Source organism: Danio rerio, chromosome 19 (assembly GCF_052040795.2).
Source record: "Danio rerio strain M-AB ecotype USA chromosome 19, GRCz13ab, whole genome shotgun sequence".
NCBI lineage: Eukaryota > Metazoa > Chordata > Actinopteri > Cypriniformes > Danionidae > Danio > Danio rerio.
Window position 1 is genome coordinate 16548606 of NC_141039.2, and position 20721 is coordinate 16569326.

The 20721-nt window shown below is 40.5% G+C and overlaps 2 protein-coding genes across 5 annotated transcripts in view; both read right to left on the bottom strand.

Annotated features, from left to right (window-relative positions):
* Positions 1-20721, bottom strand: part of LOC147839576 (uncharacterized) — an 846284-nt gene that overhangs the window by 299060 nt on the left and 526503 nt on the right. The gene's annotated exons all lie outside the window — the stretch shown is intronic.
* hivep3a (HIVEP zinc finger 3a) overlaps positions 1-20721 on the bottom strand; it is a 102530-nt gene that overhangs the window by 62811 nt on the left and 18998 nt on the right. The window contains exon 2 of one of the 4 annotated variants that reach the window (XM_087295536.2): positions 11637-11752. The exons of the other annotated variants lie outside the window; for them this stretch is intronic. The gene's annotated coding sequence lies outside the window, so the exon portion shown is untranslated. The remainder of the gene's footprint in view (positions 1-11636; positions 11753-20721) is intronic. 4 annotated transcript variants of the gene reach the window in all.

Consider the following 20721-nt stretch of genomic DNA (forward strand, 5'->3'; position numbering starts at 1 on the left):
TAAGAAAGACATTCCAACAAAGAAAAGTAACTGACTTGAATTTTGGTTTTCAGATAAACAACTTTGTTCCTTTACTTTACTTTACTTTACTTTACTTTACTTTACTTTACTTTACTTTACTTTACTTTACTTTACTTTACTTTACTTTCTTTAATGTCCACAAGTGGAAATTTATCTTTGGCTTCACCACACAACCACATCAGCATTCACATTACACACATAACAGAAGAAACAGGCAATACAAATACATTCAATGTCATCACATACAGTATGTATCACATTAAAAATTTTATTTAAAACCCTACACATACTTAGTACCCAGTATTTAAAATTCTAACGGCACTCGGCACAAATGCCATTTGACACACATTTTTCTTTACTTGAGGTTGCCTAAAACGCCTTTTTTATGGCAAAAGCTGACATTTTATATTTAAGTGATGGGGACAATCTTCATTAATGATGTGCATTCTGTTCTTATTTAATAAATTTAATTTGGTTCTGCTTTACCTACAATTGCACTGGCAGTTTTTACTACTTGACACAGTTTTTGCTTTTCCTTAATGGGCAACAGTCCATATCATGCAATCATGTTAAAACTCACAACACTTTCAACCAAGTTCTTGTATACCATCTCCAAAACATATTGACTCACACCAAATTGTTGTAACCTCCTAATTAGATATAATCTATGCATTGCTTTTTTTTTAATGCACTCTGCATTTGCAGCAAATGTTAATCCACTATCAATAAATGTTCCTAAATACTTAAAACATGCAACTGACTCTATTTTACATCCCTCAAGGACCAGAGGTTTTAAGCCTTGAACTAAGGACTAGTTTATTTCTGCTAATTATCATCTCCTTGGTTTTATTAAAACTGATCTCCAGTGAACTCCTTTTCCACCAATTTGAAGCAAATTTATATAATTATATTTATTTTATATAATCCTGGATCTTAAGTTCATTTGTGTAAAGATAAAAGAGTAAGGGTGATAAAATGCTTCCTTTAGCATGTTTCTTAAATATCTACAAACATATGATGCTTTATAAAAACTTATTTACAGCAACTTTAAAAGCAATGTACTCGGTTGATTTTCAAATAGTTGTATCTCAGCCAAATGTTTTGTATCCAAACAAACCCTACAGCGATGGATGAAAAAAAAAAAAAGAATTATTTTTTTTAGGTCCAAGATCAAAAAATACTGAATGTCACAAAAACTTGAAAGTTACCTGAGTGTGAAGGAACAGGGGCCTGTTTCAGTAAGGAGGTTCAAACAACTCAGAGTTTAAACTTGAACTCTGAGTTGATTTACCGAGAGATTCAAAACTCTTGAGTTTTCGGTTTCAGAATAGCTGATCTGAGTTGAGTCAATCAACTTCGAGTAGACCAACTCAGAGTTAAGCGCACACACCGTGACTTTAAAAAGGCATTATCAATAGAGCGTAGACATTACGAGTGACTATGGCAACATCTTATAAAAGAGATCACCATTTCTTTCTCCAGCTGAACTTGATGTTCTCATGCAAAGTTATAGCAAATATGAGCGTATATATTTGAAAAGAAGCAACCATCAGTGAAGAAGAAACAGTTAGCGTGGGAAAACAGCTGCTCAAGTTAATGCCTAATTTCACTTTTTAAGTATTTAAATATTTAAGTATAATAAAATAAGTTATGTAATTTGTGACGTTTATATATTTTTTTCTAAACTTTTTTTTATACATTTATTAGTTTTAAATGATTTAACAGTGCACTTGTGTGTCTGCCTTTTTTATTGATCAAGTTATAGAGGTTAATATAACATTTAGAAGGTAAGCAGTACTAAAAATAATTTTTAGAAAGAATAATAATCCCATTAATCTAGTTACATGCATGTCGAAGGTGAATTTAATTTAATTATTTATTAAAAAAGGATAAGCCATTCTCGTACATTTCTTCTGTGTGACTAAAATGTAGGCAATAGCTATGTTTCCATCCAAATATATTACATAAATGTATGTGCAAAACTGGAATATTGCATAAAAGATGCGAATAAAATTCCATCCAACGAGTCAAAGAGAAAAAAATCGTCACTTCCTGATTAAACTGGCACCAAATATCAACAGTAAAAACAGAATTTACTGTGGTAGAAGAAGCTGCGTCAATTAATTCTTTAGTTAGCCTAATTAATGTACTTGCTCCTCCATGTCAGAAGACAATGCTGAAACACAATGAACACATGGGGGCGTCTGAAGCCATGAGACGCGGAGACTCTTGACACGCACCAGACGTTCAGAGGTAATTAATAATATACACTAATACTGAAACAGTAAAGGCATTTTAGAATGACTAAAACAATATTTTTTGACATGTTACTGTGTGCTCAGCCTGCTGGTTTGTTCATTTACACACATTTTCATTATCATATGATCATGATCTTTTTTTTATGTACATACTGTAATTTGTTCAGTAAAAGTGTTTCCATCGTAGTTTCTGCGCACACTTTCTATCGAATAAAAGTTTATCCTACTCAGTTATGCGCATTTTTAATGCATATTTTAAAAAGTTATGTGCATCATGACGTTTCTATCAATCGTTTTTATGCACGTATCTAAAATAAGCATAAAAATAGGTGTGTGGAGACGTAAGGCTAAGGCAAGAAATACCGCTTCATCTTTAAAAAAGGGGAGGAGACCGACAGAAACTCTGAGTTTAGAGAATAAAACCTGCTTCTGACCAGGTTAGATTCACAGAGTAAGTTACCACAGTAACTGACTCTGAGTTAAAGTTACCTTTCTTTCAGAAACAGGCTTGACTTACCCTGCTTTCTCGAGTTTAACAAACCTGCCATTTTGAAATGGAAAACCCAGAGTTTCTCTCATTTCAGGGTTAAAATACTCTGAGTTTTCAGTGACCTCCTTTCTGAAACAGGCCCCAGGTGTGTTAAACAAATCAATACAACACTGTTAATTTATAGTGAATATTACCTTTGTTCTCTTCCCAAAGATGATAAGAACAAATTCAGTTAAAAGTATAAAACCTCTATACAGCTAGCATATAACAGCAGAGGATTTAATAATGATAATAATAATAACAATAATAATAATAATTATTATTATTATAATAATAATAATAGTACATTTTATTTATAAAATGAGTCAGTGATGGGGGGCCTCGGAGGAATCTGCAGGGCTCACCTGACGGGAAACTTTAATGACAGATAAAAGGCGCACGTATCTCCGTGTTAGGGAGAATGGTGCAGCAAGCGTGTTTCAACACCCTACTGAATTGTTTCCTCAATCACCAAGGGTTACCTAATACCCTTGAGGAAACCGGTTCCACTCGCAGATTGTAGCCTTGCAAATGTATTAGGTGTCACCCAGCCCGCAGGTCTACAGATGTCTGTTAGAGAGGAGCCGCGTGCACGTGCCCAAGAAGATGCAAAGCTCCGAGTGGAGTGCACACGCACTCTCGGGGGACACAGCTCGCCTTGGCTTTGATTAGAGATAGAGATGGCATGCACTATCCAGTGGGCCAACTCTGTTTCGATACAGCACTTCCCTGCTGCCGACTGCCATAACAGACGAAGAGCTGCTCAGATGATCTAAGCTCTGAGTCAAAAGTAAAGTAAGGAAAGGGCTGGGTCTGCCTCCTCCGGGGGCAGCGCTTGCAGGCTCACTACCTATTAAAACAGAGTGGTAGGAACCTTGGGCACATATCCCAGGCGGGGTCTCAGGAACGTGAGAGTAAGCCAGCCCGAATTACAGGCACGAGTCACTGACCAAAAAATGCCTCCATGTCCCCCACCATCTAATCGATATCAACGCGACCAGCAGAGCTGTCTTCAGGGACAGAAATCTTAAAGATACTGAGTCGAGGATCAAAGGGATCTGACGCAGGCTCGTGAGAACGAGGGCAAGATCCTAAGAAGGCATGAGAGGGGGGCGGGGTGGATTATTTCGCCTAGCGCCTCTGAGGGACCGGATGATGAAGTTATGCGTTCCCACGGTGCTGCCAGCCAACGCGTCATGAGAGTGGAGATGGCAGCCACGTAACCTTGAGTGTGGAGGGCGATAGCCTGCTCTCCAGCTTCTCTTGGCGTAAGAAAGCACAACGCTGATCTGGCAAATTTCGGGCATTTAGTGAATAGACTCCACTTCAGGGCATAGGCGCGCTCGAGGAGGGGGCTCTAGCCCGAGTGCCGGTATTAAACACCGCAATCGGTAGGTTACTCAAGTCTTCCTCGCGTCTAATGACCACCCGTGGAAGTTCCAAAGATCGGGGCGAGGGTGCCAGATGGTGCCTGTCCCTGAGAGAGTAGGTGCTCTCTCAAAGAGATCTGCCAGGGGAGGGCCATAGAGAGGAGGGAGAGCTCAGACATTCAGGTCCGGTTGGGCCAGAGGGGCGCAACCAGCAACCTGTTCCTCGTCCTCCCTGACCTTGCACAGTAACTGCAATGAGCGATCTCGGGGGGAAGCAACAGAACGATCTGGGCTTCCCCGAATCACGCCCATATCAGCTGAGCAGACTCGGGGTGGAGTCTCCATTTTCCAGGACGTAAAGGCTGCCGTGAGAGCACATCAGCTGCATGGTTGAGCTTGCCTGAAATGTGAATGGCGCGCAGCGATTTCAGCCGCGGATGACTCCAGAGGAGCAGACGGCGGGCAATCTGACACATGCGGCGAGAGCGAATACCCCCCATGCGGTTGATATACGTCGTCTTGCTGTCCGTCCTGACCAGCACGTGTTGCTGCTCCAGCACCGGAAAAAAACGGTGGAGAGCGAGGAACACTGCCAACAGCTCCAGGCGATATGCCAATGCAACTGGGTTCCTTTCCACAGGCCCGCAGCTGCATGCCCGCAACGCACAGCCCCCCAGCCCGTGCTGGAAGCATCTGTTGAAACAACAACATGAATGGACGCTTGTCCTAGAGGCACTCTGGCTTGTAGGAACGAGGAGTGGTTCCAAGGGCTGAGGGCCCAGTGACACAGCGCAGTAGCAGTGACTCGGTGTGCGCACGCGTGCCATGCGCGTCTGGGGACTCGATCGTAAAGCCAGTGCTGGAGTGGTCTCATATGGAGAATCTGAGCGGCTTGAAGCGGCTGCGGATGCCATATGTCCCAGGAGCCTCTGAAATAATTTCAGTGGGACAACTATTTTGCTGTCGAGCTCTTTCACACAGTTCAGCATCAGCTGAGCATGCTCTCCGGAGAAGCGCGCCCATGGTGACCTAGTCCAGCTCCAGCCTGAGAAAAAGAGATCTTGTGCACGGGGGTGAGTTTGCTCTTTTTTCGGTTGAACTGAAACCCCAACACGTGGAGGTGCCGGAGCACCTTGTCTCTGTGCATAATCAGTTGCTCTGAGAGTGGGCTATAATCACCCAGTCGTCGAGATAATTGAGTATGCGGATGCCCGCAAGCTGAACGGGCGTTAAGGCACCCTCCGCGAGCTTGGTGAGGACCAGCGGAGACAGAGAGAGCCCGAAGGGGAGGACTTTGTATTGCCAAGCTCGACCTTCAAGTGCAAACGGCAGAAACTGACGGTGGCGAGGAAGAATGGAGACATGGAAAGACGCGTCCTTCAGGTCTATTGCTGCAAACCAATCCAGAGGACGAACGCACCGGAAGATGCGCTTCTGCGTGAGCATTCTGAACGGCAGCTTGTGCAGACAGCGGTTCAAAACGCGCAAATCTACGATTGGCCGTGACCCACCGCTCTTTTTGGGCACAATGAAGTGCGGGCTGTAAAACCCGCTCTCCATCTCGGCTGGAAGGACCGGCTTGATTGCATCCTTCGCGAGGAGGACAGCAATCTCCTCTCGCAAGACAGGGGCGGACATGGGGCTGACCCTGGTGAATACACACCTGTGAATTTGGGGGGCCGTTTCGTGAACTGAATCGCATAGCCGAGTCTGATTGTGCGTATGAGCCACTGCGAAGGGCTGGCCGCGCTAACCAGGCAGGCAGAGCTCTCGCTAATAGACTCATCGATACAATTGCTGACGTACCAGCAGTGGGGCAGCGTGGAGTGGGTGTGCTGATCCAGGAAGCGCGAGGGTCCTGCGGAAGAGCTGGAGGCGAGAGATTTGCTCTTAGTCCGCACCCAAACTTCGGAGGGGAGGCTCGAGGGATGGGAGAAAGGAGACCGTCCTCCCAGCGCTTGTAAGCCACTGGCGAAACGCACCGAACCTGCGAGCTAGAAAGCATAGCGTCTCAGACTGGCAGATTTCGGGCTGTCACATCCGGGGAAGTGGAAAAGTGCTCTTTCATTGATGTTTTCATGGCAGTAAAAAGTGCCGTTGGAAATGGGGCCCCGCCCTCCAGCGGGGAAAGAGCAAGTTCCCTCTTCTCCAGATGACCTGTCCCAGGGAAGCTTCACGGTCCGTTACCGGACTTAGTGGCGCTCTGAGCAGGGGGGGCTGCCTGCTTCCGAGGTGCTCGACGCGCTCGCTTCGCCAAAGGTGTGTGCGGGGGCGGTGCAGCTCTCGTAGGCAGGCACCTTCGGCTAGGAGCAGCAGATATGGATGGTACGGCAGGCGGAGCGGGCTTACGGTCCCGCCGATAGGTGACATTACCCGTCGCCTCAGACTGCTCTCTCACCGCCTTAAATTCCTGAGTAAATTCACAGACGGTGTCGCCGAACAGGCCAGCCTGGGATATGGGGGAGTCAAAAAAGCAGACTTTGTCGACTTCGCGCATATCAGCCAAGTTTAGCCGAGGTGGCGTTCCTGGACCACAAATGTGGACATCGTCCTCCTCAACGCACACGCAGCGGACTTAGTGGTCCGAAGAGCATAGTCGGATGCGGTGCGAAGCTCACAAGCCTGGGTTGGACCCACCCTCGTGCAACTTGGCCAGCGCCTCTGCTTGGTAGCGCTGATAGGTGGCCATCGCGTGCAAGGCGGAAGCAGCCTGACCCGCAGCTATGTAAGCTCTAGCTCTGGGGGAGGCAGATAACTTACAGGCTTTGGATGGGAGACGAGGCGGACCCCGCCAAGAAGAGGCACCACGCAGATCTGCAATCGCGGGCTCAACCTGAGGTTTCACCACATACCCCCTGGCCACTCCACCGTCAAGAATGGTGAGGGCGGAGGGACACACAGCACGGGCAGAAAAAAGTGCCCTCCAAGACTACATGAGCCTACTGTGCACCTCCGGGAAGAAGGGGACGAGATGCTTCGAAGGCTTCGCCCTCTGGTCCTCTACGTAGCACCCGTCTAGTCGGTCGAGCCGCAGAGCTCGGGGATAAACCATCTCCAACCCACGGCCGAAGCAGCCCGTGAAAGCACGGCTAACATGTCCGTTTCAGGATCTTGACAGCGCTCACCTGCCTGAAGGGGGCGAGCAGGTCTGGATTATCATCGGACAATGAAAGCCCACCCTCCGATGCCGCAGTGGATGTCTGGTCTCCGGTGTCATCGAGCGTAAGGGCTACCATCTGGTTAGACAGATCGCTTCCCCCGCCCGAAGCTTGGATGGAGCGCTTGGAGGAGAGGGAGGTCCGCGGGCCTGTGGGCGACGGATTATCTCTCGCTGAAACCCTCAGATCTGCCCGAGTGCCCGCTGCAATGCAGGGGACAGCTGGGGTTGTTTGCCATTTTGCAAAGGTTAGCCGCGATCTTAACTGCGCAACAGTCATGGCATCGCAGTGACGACATGAACTGCCCGCGAGCAGCGCGTTAACATGGTGGACCCCCCAGGCATGCAACGCAGTACCCGTGCCCATCATCCGAGGACAGGAAACCACCGCATCCAGAAACGCACGGTCGGAGCGCCATCCTGAAAAGGACGTGCTGCACGACTGTGTTGCTCTCTTTGTGAAGTTGCAACTTTATACGCACCGCTCTGGAGGACCGGACCCAAAGAACGCCAGGTAAGGGAGAAACCCAGCTCGACCGTCTGCCGCTGCGTGTACACACTCTGGACTGGGAGAATGCTCTCGTTCACTCGGAATCGCTGGATCACAGCAGGAGGAACCCTCATCGACTCTCTCAGAAGGCTGTAATAGTCTCTGAAGCGAAAAAGATGGCGTTATCTTGCTTTACCTGTGCTTATATGCGGAGCTAATTGGCAATAAGTTCCAGGTGCGCAAGCTTACACTGCCAATTCATTGGCATTTCATTGGCCCGTTATATACTCTTTCAGAAAATTGGCTTTCTGAAACAAAATCTCCCCCATTCGTGGATTATGAATAAATCCACTAATAGCATTGAAGTTCCCCATCCGAAGGGGAACTAGCAATACTAATGTTTGAAGAGAGAACATTCTACAGTTTGGATGCATGGTAACAGGTTTTAATGTAAAATGTATAACCTGCATGTGTTTGTTTAAAGGTGTGAGAAAGTATATGCATGTGCTATGAATACACAATAAATGAGGCTCTTTCATTTCCTTATGAACATCCAACTCATCTGGAGTGGGGGCCAGTCACACCCCTTGTCCATAAACCCTTAAACATACAGTAATACATAAAAATATGTAGACACACGCACATAAACAGCCTTAAACCTGAGGCTACGCTGGCCTTCCCAGCTAATGTAACAAGAAAAGCATAGACTGGACCTCTCCTTCAAATAAAACTGTGATTCAAAAAGCACACGCAGGGACCCCCGAACTTCAAACACACATACATTTGTAGCCACAACGTGCCTTGTGGTGAGGTTTTTCTGGAAGATGTGTTATTAACTGTAAAAACAACTCTGTTTACACAGTAACACTGCCAATATTTGTCAAATAGTTATAGTCTGTCTCAGAAAAGGTGGGCTCAGCATATTATTGTCACTGCTTTTAAAATGCTGTCACAGCACAGGATCTCACGTTTAGACCAAGGCAGATTAAAGCAAGATGGATCAAATCAACTGAAACCAACCAGAGAGCACAGGAGGAGAAGAAAATTCATCACATATGAGTCACCTTACTTCCAGTAAAGAGCAGCCTAACAGTCTCTTTCCTGACTTACCACTGCGTATTACCGTTTCTTCTGCCGCTTACTGGAAAAGCCTTGATTATTTTACCAAAAGATGCTCAATGTTTTTATAGCATTGCAGCTGACATTAAAACATCCTAAATGTTTTTGAAAAAAAGTTGTAAACCACTTATCCATGCTAATTTACTGAGGAGACTGGGGGGTTTTGAATGGAAAAAGGGCTGTTGTTTATATAATTTTAATATGAGTGGGAGAGGTTTGGAATGGATGTATTGTGATCAAGACAATATTTGCACGTTCAGACAAAAATCTAAAGATTATCAATCTTTCGACCCTGCGAGGGCCACACAAAGCACAGTCATACACAGGCTTACTCTCATTGCAGTATAATGCCATCATGTAATCTGCATTTTGTAGTCAGATTCCACAGTTAATTAGATTATATTACAATATTAAATACTAGTGAGATGTGTAGAACAGAACACAATGAAGATTGTGAAATACGTTTAATAAAGTGAATATCATTCTTACTATGTCCATTAATGTTTTTACGCCATATCTGTGGATGGTTTGGATAAATGTTTTTTTTTTTTTTTTCTATGTAAATAAATGTAAATGTATGTAAATGTATAAGGCCTATGTACACGTCTAGTACACCAGTGTTAATTTTGTCAACAAAATAAGGGAGGCAAATGTCTATGGCCCATGGCTTAAAAAAATAAACATGGCAACTTTAGTAGACAAAAAAGTAAAGACTAAAATGTAACCAAAAAGATAAAAAAAACTAACCAATATAACCAATATAACCAACAAATATATATATATATATATATATATATATATATATATATATATATATATATATATATATATATATATATATATATATATATATATATTTGTTTTAATCAACAGCATAGCATTGAGCGATAAGTGGATCACACCATGCACATCAAATCATGTTACCAAACATTTCTGTAGATAAAACTGCTGAACTCTGTAGTATGGTCATATCGGAATAATTGGTGAACCACTCACATATAGACATGGGATGATAATTCTAACATTGTTATTTATTATTATTGGTATTAATATTTGAAAATGACCTTCCATCAAGTGTGTGACACAGCTCCAAGTGAATGAAAACATCCAGCTGAGGGTTAAATCTGAAAATGCACCTTGTTTAAAAATAATGATTTCAACTCAGAGTCATTTTAATGATTTGTTTTTTGTCCAGATCTTTTGCCTATTCGTATCGCCGTCGACATGAAACAATACCAAATATGAACAGCTGAATCTGATCAAATGTTTTTTTTTCTCCCTTCAAACGCTTGCAGAGTGCAGGTGTGTGTGTGGGACCAATCATGACTGAAGATGAGTGAACATTAATAAGTGAACATTCTGGTGATTAATGCAATAATCTACCCTGCAAAGAGGAATTTATTGGCCGTTTGTTAAGTAGGAATCAGAAAAGACTATTGATGTATGGGATTTTGTCAGAACTTGGCAGGAACTTTATGGAACTTGACAGGAACTTGACAGGCTTTTTCAGTTTATTCATGACAATTTGCTTTTGCTTTTGTATAATGTTAATATTATTAGCAGTATTATTTATTATTTGCATATTTATATCTGTTTTATTAAAAACAAGCTTAGATTTGCCCACTTGTCAGGTTTTAGACCATATGGGGCACAGCATGTGTATTAGGATATAACTCAGTTTTTTGAACACACTTCGTTATTATCGTTCATTTATTCGTTTGCTGGAAATTAGAACTGAATTTAGAAATAGTTTTGAAACCAATCTTTGTGCTTAACAAACAAAAGTAATTATTTATAGGCTAATGGATGTCTGTACAAGAAGTTTCCCTATCCACGAGAGTGAAAGTGAAAGTAAATAATGAGGTGGCTCATCTCTCATTCTCATGCTGTAGCTGCTCTGTTTAATGTTTTTTTTTGCTAGTGAAATGCTCAGTTTTTCCACTTACAAAGTCCGCCATGAAATAGCAAATGCGCTATGGTGCGACGCAACTGACTCTTAAAGTGAATGGGAGATGAGACTCTGATTGGTTTATTCTCAAAACACACCTATAACTCATTAGGAAAATAAGCTCAACACTTTTAGATCATGCGCCACTGCGCAAAGGAGATTTTTCAATCCTTAAAATAGTAAAATTGGATTCTGACATGCCCTTAATGCTTTTGCGCCCTGCACTTTGCACTTTGTGCATCGATCGTCAGACTAGACTGTTCTACAAACTAGTGTTCACCTGTTTTTTGCTTCCTGGATTATTTGAGCCACACACTCACGCTCATTTACTGCAAATAAGATGTATGATGTAGTTTACTTTTCTGAGCGTTTTTCTTTGTTTTCCGACTTTCATGTCTGATTTTGTTATCTCAGACAGTTTACTGGATTTGTGGTTGTCTGTTACTAGCCCTAAGCCTCATCTGTTTATTGGATTGGAACATTGCTTCTTTGCTGGTGTTTTGACCCTTCCTGTTTTGACCATACTTTTAATGTTAAAACCATTTGGATTCTTACTCGTCTATCAAGCTCCGAATGTTAAAGATAGGCTATGTAAAAACTGCAGCTATGTTTAAAAAAAAAATTGTTGTACTAGAAAGACCATTAAAATAAATATATTGAATTACATTTATTTGATGAGTATCATTTGAAAAAAAGTATGATTTAACAAAACATAGGATGATTTGGCAGAGGCCCCGTCCATACCCTGAAACGAAAGTTTGTAGATCCAGCAATGGCTGCCGAGGATGAAGGCAGGGGTGGAGCTTACCCCCATAGACAGAACCAAACTGGTGGTGGTGGGTGAACGTCCGCATCAGTATCTGCAACCAAATCAATGAAATAAATGGACAGCTTATATATTCCTTGTGTCTCGTGGCTATTGGTTGGAACTGAAGGTGATAACTGACGTGGCATTAGGTATTCCCTTTATGTTGTGGCTTTTGGTTGGAACTAATTGTGATGAGTGGCAAAACATTATTGCTGCATCCCAAATGGCACACTATACACAATGCATTCATGTACTTATGCACTTACACACTCAACAGCATAGTACATGTATGTAGTGTCATCCCAAATGGAGCACTAATGTTTTTTTTCTAAGCGGAAATTCCACCCATTTCTCTGATGACGTTTAACGGTTGGCAAATTAGTGAAATAAATGACAAGACTATCAAATTATACCTGCCATAAGTATAACCGAATTCTCCATCGGGAGACGCTATAATCAATCTTGTAGGAGAATTTTGCTTTGTCAATCCAAAATAAATAAAGTTATCCAACAGGTGCGGCCGGTAGCTCCGCCCCTTCCACTATGTGAGCAAAGCAGCGGTCGTTGAGTGGGTGAAGTGTCCATCATTCCACACTTTATTTTACCGGCTGAATGAGTGTATCATCCGGGTAATTATAGGTCACTTATTATTTTAAGAGTTTTCAGTGTGAACGCGCTACTTACACAATTTTTACTACAAAATGGCGTAGAATAGTGCATAAGTATGCGATTTGGGACGTAGCCTATGTCTTCCTGGTATGTCTTCCATTAATAATGCCATTTATTTAATCCAGTTCCAATAGATCCATTAAACTATTTTAAACTTTGTCTATTTTAAACTGAGTCCCACACAGTGGTTATGGATAGAGAGAGAGAGTGAATCCAGTGCACTGAACATTGCTTGGCAGTGCAGCGCAGCATAGACTTTTTTCTGGCTCATATTTTTGACAGTTTTTCTCTTTCTGACAAAAACTGAAAATGCTACATGCCATTGGCAGGCATTTGGTGCATCCCATTATTATTACATATTTACTCCAAGGGCCATTTATATCAAAGTTGAAATTTAGCCAAACCATGTTAATGTTTCGTAACATCTCATTTTTATGAGGTAGGTCACTAGCTCAACGCTCAGTGCTTAACCCCAAACCTGGAGGACCAGGACATATACACCTACACTACGGACAATTTAGCTTACCTAATTCAGCTATAGCGCATGTCTTTGGCCAGAGGAAACCCTGAGGAAACTCACGCAGACACGGGGAGAATGTGCAAACTCCACACAGAAATGCCAACTGACCCAGCTTGGGCTCGAACCAGTGATGTTCTTGCTTTGAGGCGACAGCGCTACTCACTGTGCCACCGTGCCGCCCATAATAATTTATTATTAATTAATAATAATATATTATTAAAATAATTAAAGAAAAAGGGTACCAGATAGATGTGCTGGTGTTAGAGGGTCTAGTGTTGATAAAAAATTAGAAAGACTGCTTGGGTTGAAGTGGGTAGGTCATTTCACCAGTAGAGAAAAGTGAAGGTAAAAGTCCTTGAGGGCACATAAGTCTGTGATGTTTGTTGGCTAATATCAGTATCTTGAATTTGACTGAAGTGTCACATGCTCTTTTTTTGCTTATTAAAGACAATTTTTTAGCTGTTCCATTCTGGATCAGTTGCAGAGGTTTGAAATTTAATGGAAGGCCTGTCAAGAGAGGTAGCTATGGAACAATCAATGAGATTAGAATGGCACATTCACTATCCATATTTAAATAAATTTTAAAAATGCATGCATTCACTTTGGCTCATTAATACCGTACGCATAGTCTTGATAGTTTTTTTTTTTTTTTTTTTTTGCTTTTAAATATCTGTCATTTCTCTTGGTTTTTATGTCAGTTTTTTTAAATGATTTAGCTCTGTATTTTGTTTGTTTTTGTGTACAGCACTTTGGCCAGTCTTGTGGCTGTTTTTATCAATAATCCAGCCTGGACAAAAGAAGAGTTGTTTAGCATGCTACCAATGTTGTAAATGGCAGATCTACAGGACTGGGTTGTTCTCTCAGTGTGGTGTGTGAAGGTCAGCCGATCATCAGTTGCAACTGGCAAGATTACGTCATCTAGCACTTTGAGGTTTATAGCAAACAAATCCACTACCTTCAATTTAGGAATTGTGTCTTTAAAGAACCCTTACAGCATCACCAAACAAAATAATGCAAAATGAATAATGTTCATTAATAAAGACATCAATTATTTGCACAAATATATGTTATGACAAAAAAAAAAAAAAAAAGATTTCGAATGGTAACCAAATTGATGTGTTATGTAAAACAATCAACATAACAAAATGTCAGCACTATACAATCAAAGCATCTCCCTAAACATGTCTTTATCAAAATAATGCAAAAAACATGCAACAGGAATATGCAGAATTGCAAAAGTATCACCACCTGCACTGATTGAACTAGGGTTTAAGCAGCTTTTTTGATTAGAATGTTTCAAGTTTGGGCCTGTATGACAGAAAGCTTTGCATCCTGTTTAACATTAGCTGAGTGATAATGCATCCTGCCTGCCTCACACCATTAGCATTGATCCATTCAACGCTCCATCTGATGCAACATATTCACTGTCAGATCACTACCCTGTGGTGGTTAACTAGTGTATTAACAGCTGATATAAATCCCTGGGTTGTCCAAATGTGTATGTGTTTATTATTATTATTTTGTATGTGTTCATATAAACATGTCAGGCTAAATGAATCAAATGACTCATTGACCCCTGATGTGTTTATTAGTTTCAAAAACACAGATTTGTTTACAATTTAAAACAGCATCTTTGGATATCTTTTCTGCTGGAGATATGTTGTCCTAAAAAACTAAAAACAAACAAAAAAAAAGTAAAAAAAATATTTTACATATACCGTAGGAACGATAGAGCAGAACATTTTGGTGGCACTAAAACCCTATATTTTCCAAACCGTGGTATATCTTGAAAATCGTTAATTACATACCTGTACACACACACACATTTAGAAAAAGTCAGATTACTATTCGATTGCATGGGTTTTATTTTTAGCAAAGTTATTAAAGGAAAAGTTCAACCAGAAATAAAAAAAAATATATAAAAATAAAAAATTGCTCAACTTTTACTTGTTTCAAACCTCTATGAGTTTCTTTCTTCTGTTAAAACAAAATACAATATTTTGAAAAATGCTGGAGACCTCCAATCACTTACTTTATATTAGTATAAATAAATAAATAAATAAATAAATAAATAAATAAATAAATATATATATATATATATATATATATATATATATATATATATATATATATATATATATATATATATAATTATTATTATTATTATTATTTATTTTTATTTTTTGCCTACTATGGAAGTCAATGTTTACTGGTTTTCAGCTTTTTTCATATTCTGTTCTTTTGTGTTCAGCTCAGCAACTCAAAAAAAGTTTAGATGAGTAAAAAGTGTCAAAATGGCAGCCTTGGTAATTTTAGTGTTAAGAGAATATTTAGGTAACTAACATAGATTTATTCTGCCAGGTTCTGACATCAATCCTTCACCTCTCTATTTGTGTGAAAAAGAATTCAATTAAAATGTGCTGATGTTTTACTGCCCGCTAGTCTTCATTTCAAATGGAAACTGCAATAAATTTCATATGCACACCATAGTGTATATTTTTTTTTAACTTTGCTGAAAAACATAATAATAAATAACATGTAAATGAACAGTTTTTCCAAGAAAGTTGTTAATTTTAAGAGAAAGCAGCAAAAAATCTATTCCATGAAAAAAAGCAAAATTCAATCTTGACTGTCCTTGTTATTGAGTGCACAGAAAATTGCGACAGAGGAGGAGGTTTTATTATGAAAGGGACTTTGGTTCCACCCCATGAGAGCAGCCCAGGCAAACAGATCGGTTCTGATAGCGAGGTGATGTCATGCGGAGAGGGACCAGACATATGTTCTCTCATTTCACCCACACCGAATCCAGAGACAGCCTGTGGCACACTTCCAAATCCCTTCTGCTATGAAATCTATAGCATTCGTAGCACAGGCGATAGATGGATAGAGTGATTAGGGTGTGTAATGGGGGCTTGATATGTTTGGATAAGTACAGTCCTGAATACTCCAATTGTTTTAACAACTTTTTGTACTAAACATAGCACACTATTGTAAATCTAACAAGCATGAATGATATATGTTTGATTTTTTTAAGCATTTCAGCAACCATAATACAATGAAGAAAATGAGTCTGATGACAATGGGAGTGATTTTCTTTTCTCATTCTGCCTGTTTTGTCCAAAGCAGAGAGAAAGACAGAGGAGAATAAAAGATAAACGTGCTGGGAAAGCCTGATGATTACATACTGTCCGGCCAAGCCCTCTGTACACTTGTCAACATTGCTCCAGGTTGCAAACAGGATGTGCTTCAGCACCGTGGACAGGGGCAAACAGGCAGGCCAAGGACACAACATGCATAATAAACCACTCATGCCTGATCACAAGAGGAAGACAAGGAGCACAAGTCATCCCACTTGAGTATGGGTAAAGCCCAGGGCAGTTTGAATGAGGTCCTCAAGCCCTCTTCATTCATCTCATTTAGAAAGGAAAGGCACTTACCACAAAAATGCGGCAATAAGCAAGAAGTTGAAGGAAGGAAAAAAATTTCTACATTTCTAAGACTGATTTGGATCAATATTTAGTCAATCGTTAATAATTAAAAGGTGAAGAGACACTTTGAATGACAAAAAATTACTATAACACCTCGAAATCTCTCATAAATAGACCAACAAACAAAAACACATAAGAAGTCTAAAAGTTATTTTGAAAAGCATGTGATCATAATGATTTGGTTGCAATGGGTCTTTTATTTGTACATAAGTCATGAAACATTACGTACTGTACTGTAACACTGTTTAAAGGGGTGGTCCACAATGTATTTTTAAGACTTGGTTGTGTTTATAGGATGCAAAGCAATCTGTGTTCATGCTTCACTTGGAGAAAATTTGATTATATACAGCTACTTAGCTAGCATGAAAACAACATCATATTCAATAGTTCCTCTGAAAGGCCTGCCCTCAAAAGGCTCTGATTGGTTTGCTAACATAATGTGTTGTGATTCGCGGATTGGCTTTACGTCACTCCCACAAGCGTGCACTTTTGCACTGTGTAAATAGTCCAGTCAGAGCAGCTGTTAGCAGTATTAGCTGCCTGAATCAGACAGAAATGAAGAGCATGTAGCTCACGCCTGCTCTCTTTAATAAAATCTGACAAGTGTCTTTCACATATATTTGGAAAAAGCATGTGTAAGTATTATAAACGTTCTCATATCATTAGCGAGTTTTTTGAGATGTGAAACACACGGAAAGCAGATGCATAGAGAGTCACACATAGAGACACTGCAGCGTTGCTGAAGATTGTGGCTGTTTACAGGGGTTTGACTGATAAATATGAATTTGTAGTTAAATTGTTAATGTTGCCAAATAGCATTGTGTAAATCCTTGTTTTCGTGCTTGCTACAACAAACTGTTAACGCTAGAAACTCTGCATATATACTAGGGATGTAACGGTATTGTAAATACCGTCATACCGCAATATTATTTTTTTTCGATATTACCGAAGTCGCATGACTCGGTAAAACTATAGGTCTTCTGAGAAAATTTGCTCAGGCGAATGAAGCGAACGGGAGGTAGCGAAAACTACAATTGCCATCAGCCCATGCTTGACCATCATCCCTTGCGGTCTGTTGTCGCTACAGATCCAGTAATGCGGAAATGGAGTGTGCTGCTAGAAGCGGGGATGAAAAGAGCTGGAAAACTAAGCAGGTCGCACACCAGAAGCGGCGCTCGGCGGCGCGCCGCGCAGCGCTACGCAGCGCCATGTATTTTAGAATTCTAAACATAGGTTTCTATCAGGATACACACACCGGCGCCGCAAGTCGGCGGCGCCCGGCGACGGCTCAGGACGCAGTTCATTTTTCAGCCGCGCCACAGAGCGCCATCTGATTAGTTTCATGTTAAATATCATTCGAATGTGCGCGTCTGGTGTGTGATACTTATAAACTGTCATGTACATCTGAAAACGGAAGCGGGGCTGCAGACATTCGCCTCTCTGATTGGGGCTTTTCCTGAATATTAAGTAGCCTAACACGCACTGTTCAGTCCTGCATCCTCTCCGTGTAAGTTTAGACTTCGCAAGGTTGATCAAGGCTGCAGTCTCTTCTTCTCAGTTTGATATGGAAAAGCAGATTATACCGAGGACACGGGTAAATCTTCAAAGGGAACAGTGTACTTTATAACTTCATTCACATCACCCTGGCTTCGTTGTTTCACTTTCTCAACAATAAAATGTAAACATGATTTAAGGAACTGCCTATTTTCATTTTAATATTAGCAACTTAGACAGCAGACATGTTGAGGCGTCGTGCTGCATGAGCGTCATCTTCACTGTGTGGATATTTATAACAAAACGGAGCCGATAAAAACACTGCCTCCTTTCAATTTCAGTGAAAATACGAAACACACCCTCTCTTTTGCTGAGTATCAGTTTTAAGAATCGATAATGGCCATTTTAAAAGTATAACATACAATAAGTTTATACATTATAGGAAATAAAGGCAAGCGATCAGTCAATATACAGAATGGACGTGGTTACATTAATCATTAACTTATCTTTGCGCTCAGCCAAAACACGTTACCTGAGAACAAGTAATAGATTCCAATGACCAAAGTCAGGGATTATGTCGTTAGATAAAGACAACAAGATAAATGAAATATCCCGTTTAATAAATATAGTGAGATTAGATCCAGCGGGAGATGCTTGATGAGAAGTCCGACTAGCAGAGCTCTCATCTGGGTAGATGGGCCGAGTGTGATTAAATGTTAAATGTGATGAGTTTTCAACAATACTAAATTGAAACTTTATTTTTTTACATGGTTTAATAATTTTTTGTTATTAAAATTGAAGTTCCTGTTTCAAAGCTTACAGATAGATGGCTAATTTGTATGTCATTGACACTTTTGGCACTTTTTTGGAGTATTTTCATGAGTTTTGTTTTTTCCTGTAAATGATTCAATAAATACCGTACCGTGACATTCATACCGAGGTATTACCGTACCGTGAAATTCTGATACCGTTACATCCCTAATATATACTGATCAGTTTTAACATATAAAAATACTTATAGGTTGTGTCTCACAATCCACAGCTTTGTCGGTTGGAAAAGATTTATCCGAATCTAGCACTGAACTGAGAGAGTTTCTGGAGGTTCCCCTTTGTCAAATGCTAGCACTACATCTTTTTTATATAATTCTCTAGAACATAACTAAAATTAAACTGTAAGCACTTCTGTCTTTGCGCCGTATCCTTTGAAAGCCCAAATACAAAAACAAAACTGCTCTGTGGAAAAGCAGCATTTGGATAACATTTTAGCTTTCACTGCTTTAACATTATAGCGTCTCTGGCCATGTCCCTTCGCTGCACAGACTGTGTGGGCGAGGTGAATGCACGTAATAGTAAACCCTTGTGATTTCACTAGCCAGGATGTATTTTTTTGTAATCCCCAATTTCGCTCGCTGTAGGCTTTGCTATGCTAACTCTAAAAGCCAAGGTCTCCCTTTTTATTGAACTTTGAGTGTTTTACATTCAGAGATGTTGTTTATGTTCACACAGCTACACATCAACTAAAGTTTAAAGTATGATCTCATAGTGGACCACCACTTTAAAAATATACTACTTTGAAGCAAATAAAAATTAATTTATTAATTCATATTTATTTACAATGTCAACTCCAAAGTCGACTCTGTAGCAGTGTGTTTTAATTTTAACTACATTTGGCTTCAACCATAGATCTTTATATCAAAGAAGGTCAAGACTCAACCTATTAATTTAACACTAGAACTACCAAGGCAGTTATTCTGACCAAAAAAAAAAATTGTAATTTAATAATTTTGTTCAAATAGAACTAATAGCTATAGAACACTTTTGTTCTGATAATGCATGCCTTTGTTGTCTAGCAACTTTCTGCTAAGAAAAACACAACTTTATGGTAGCAAAAACAAAATTTTACTTCAAAAATTTCTTTAACAAAACTTTCACTGCTGTGAACAAAACTCTGCTCTGCTTGCTGGACAAAGTAAGATACACCCTTTCAAGAGCAGTCTAGTAACAATACAGACAATACAGAATAAATTACAAAAAAAGAAGGTATTTTTAGGGTAATGTTTAGAATTTGACAACAGAAATTTAAAGTTTAATAATTAAATCTCAATAGAAGCTTTGAATTTAAATATGATTTTGATCACCCAAAACAAACTGCAAACGAACTTCATTTTGGCATATTTACTGTTCGCAGTTATGTCACACAATTATTTTTTTTAAATATTATATAATTAAAAGTTAGTAGACAAGCTTATTTGACACACTGAAATCTAGTAGATTTAAGTATCTTTCTTGCCCTTTACAGTAATCAGAAGAATAATTTTAAAAATGACTACATTTTATATTTATACCTGCCAACACTCCCGTTTTTCCCGGGAGTCTCCTGTATTTCAGACCCATCTCCCGCATTGTTCTGTCTCCTGAAAAACTCCTGGAATTCCACCCAACACCCCCACCCGTCTATACCCCAGTCCGGCCGTCCAGTTAGTTTTTTTGGTTCAGTCCACATGCGCACCTAACTCAACGCGCAATTATTCGCTAACGCTCCCCGCACCGCAGTTGTAGGCACAAAGTCTAAAGCGCATGGCACAAAAGCATTAAGGAGGTGTCCTAATACACTTTTGCTATTTTAAGAATGGAAAAATCTGGTCTGCAGCCTGGCGCATGGTCTAACAGGGCTGTGCTTATTCTCTTAAGGATTTATGGGTCACGCCACGCAGTGCCATGCATTTTAGAATTCTGAACATAGGTTTCAATCAGGGTATACACACCGGCGCCGCAAGTCGGCGGCTACAAGTGGCACCCAGCCATGACTCAGGACACTGTTCACATTTTTGCCATGCCACTGAGCGCCAT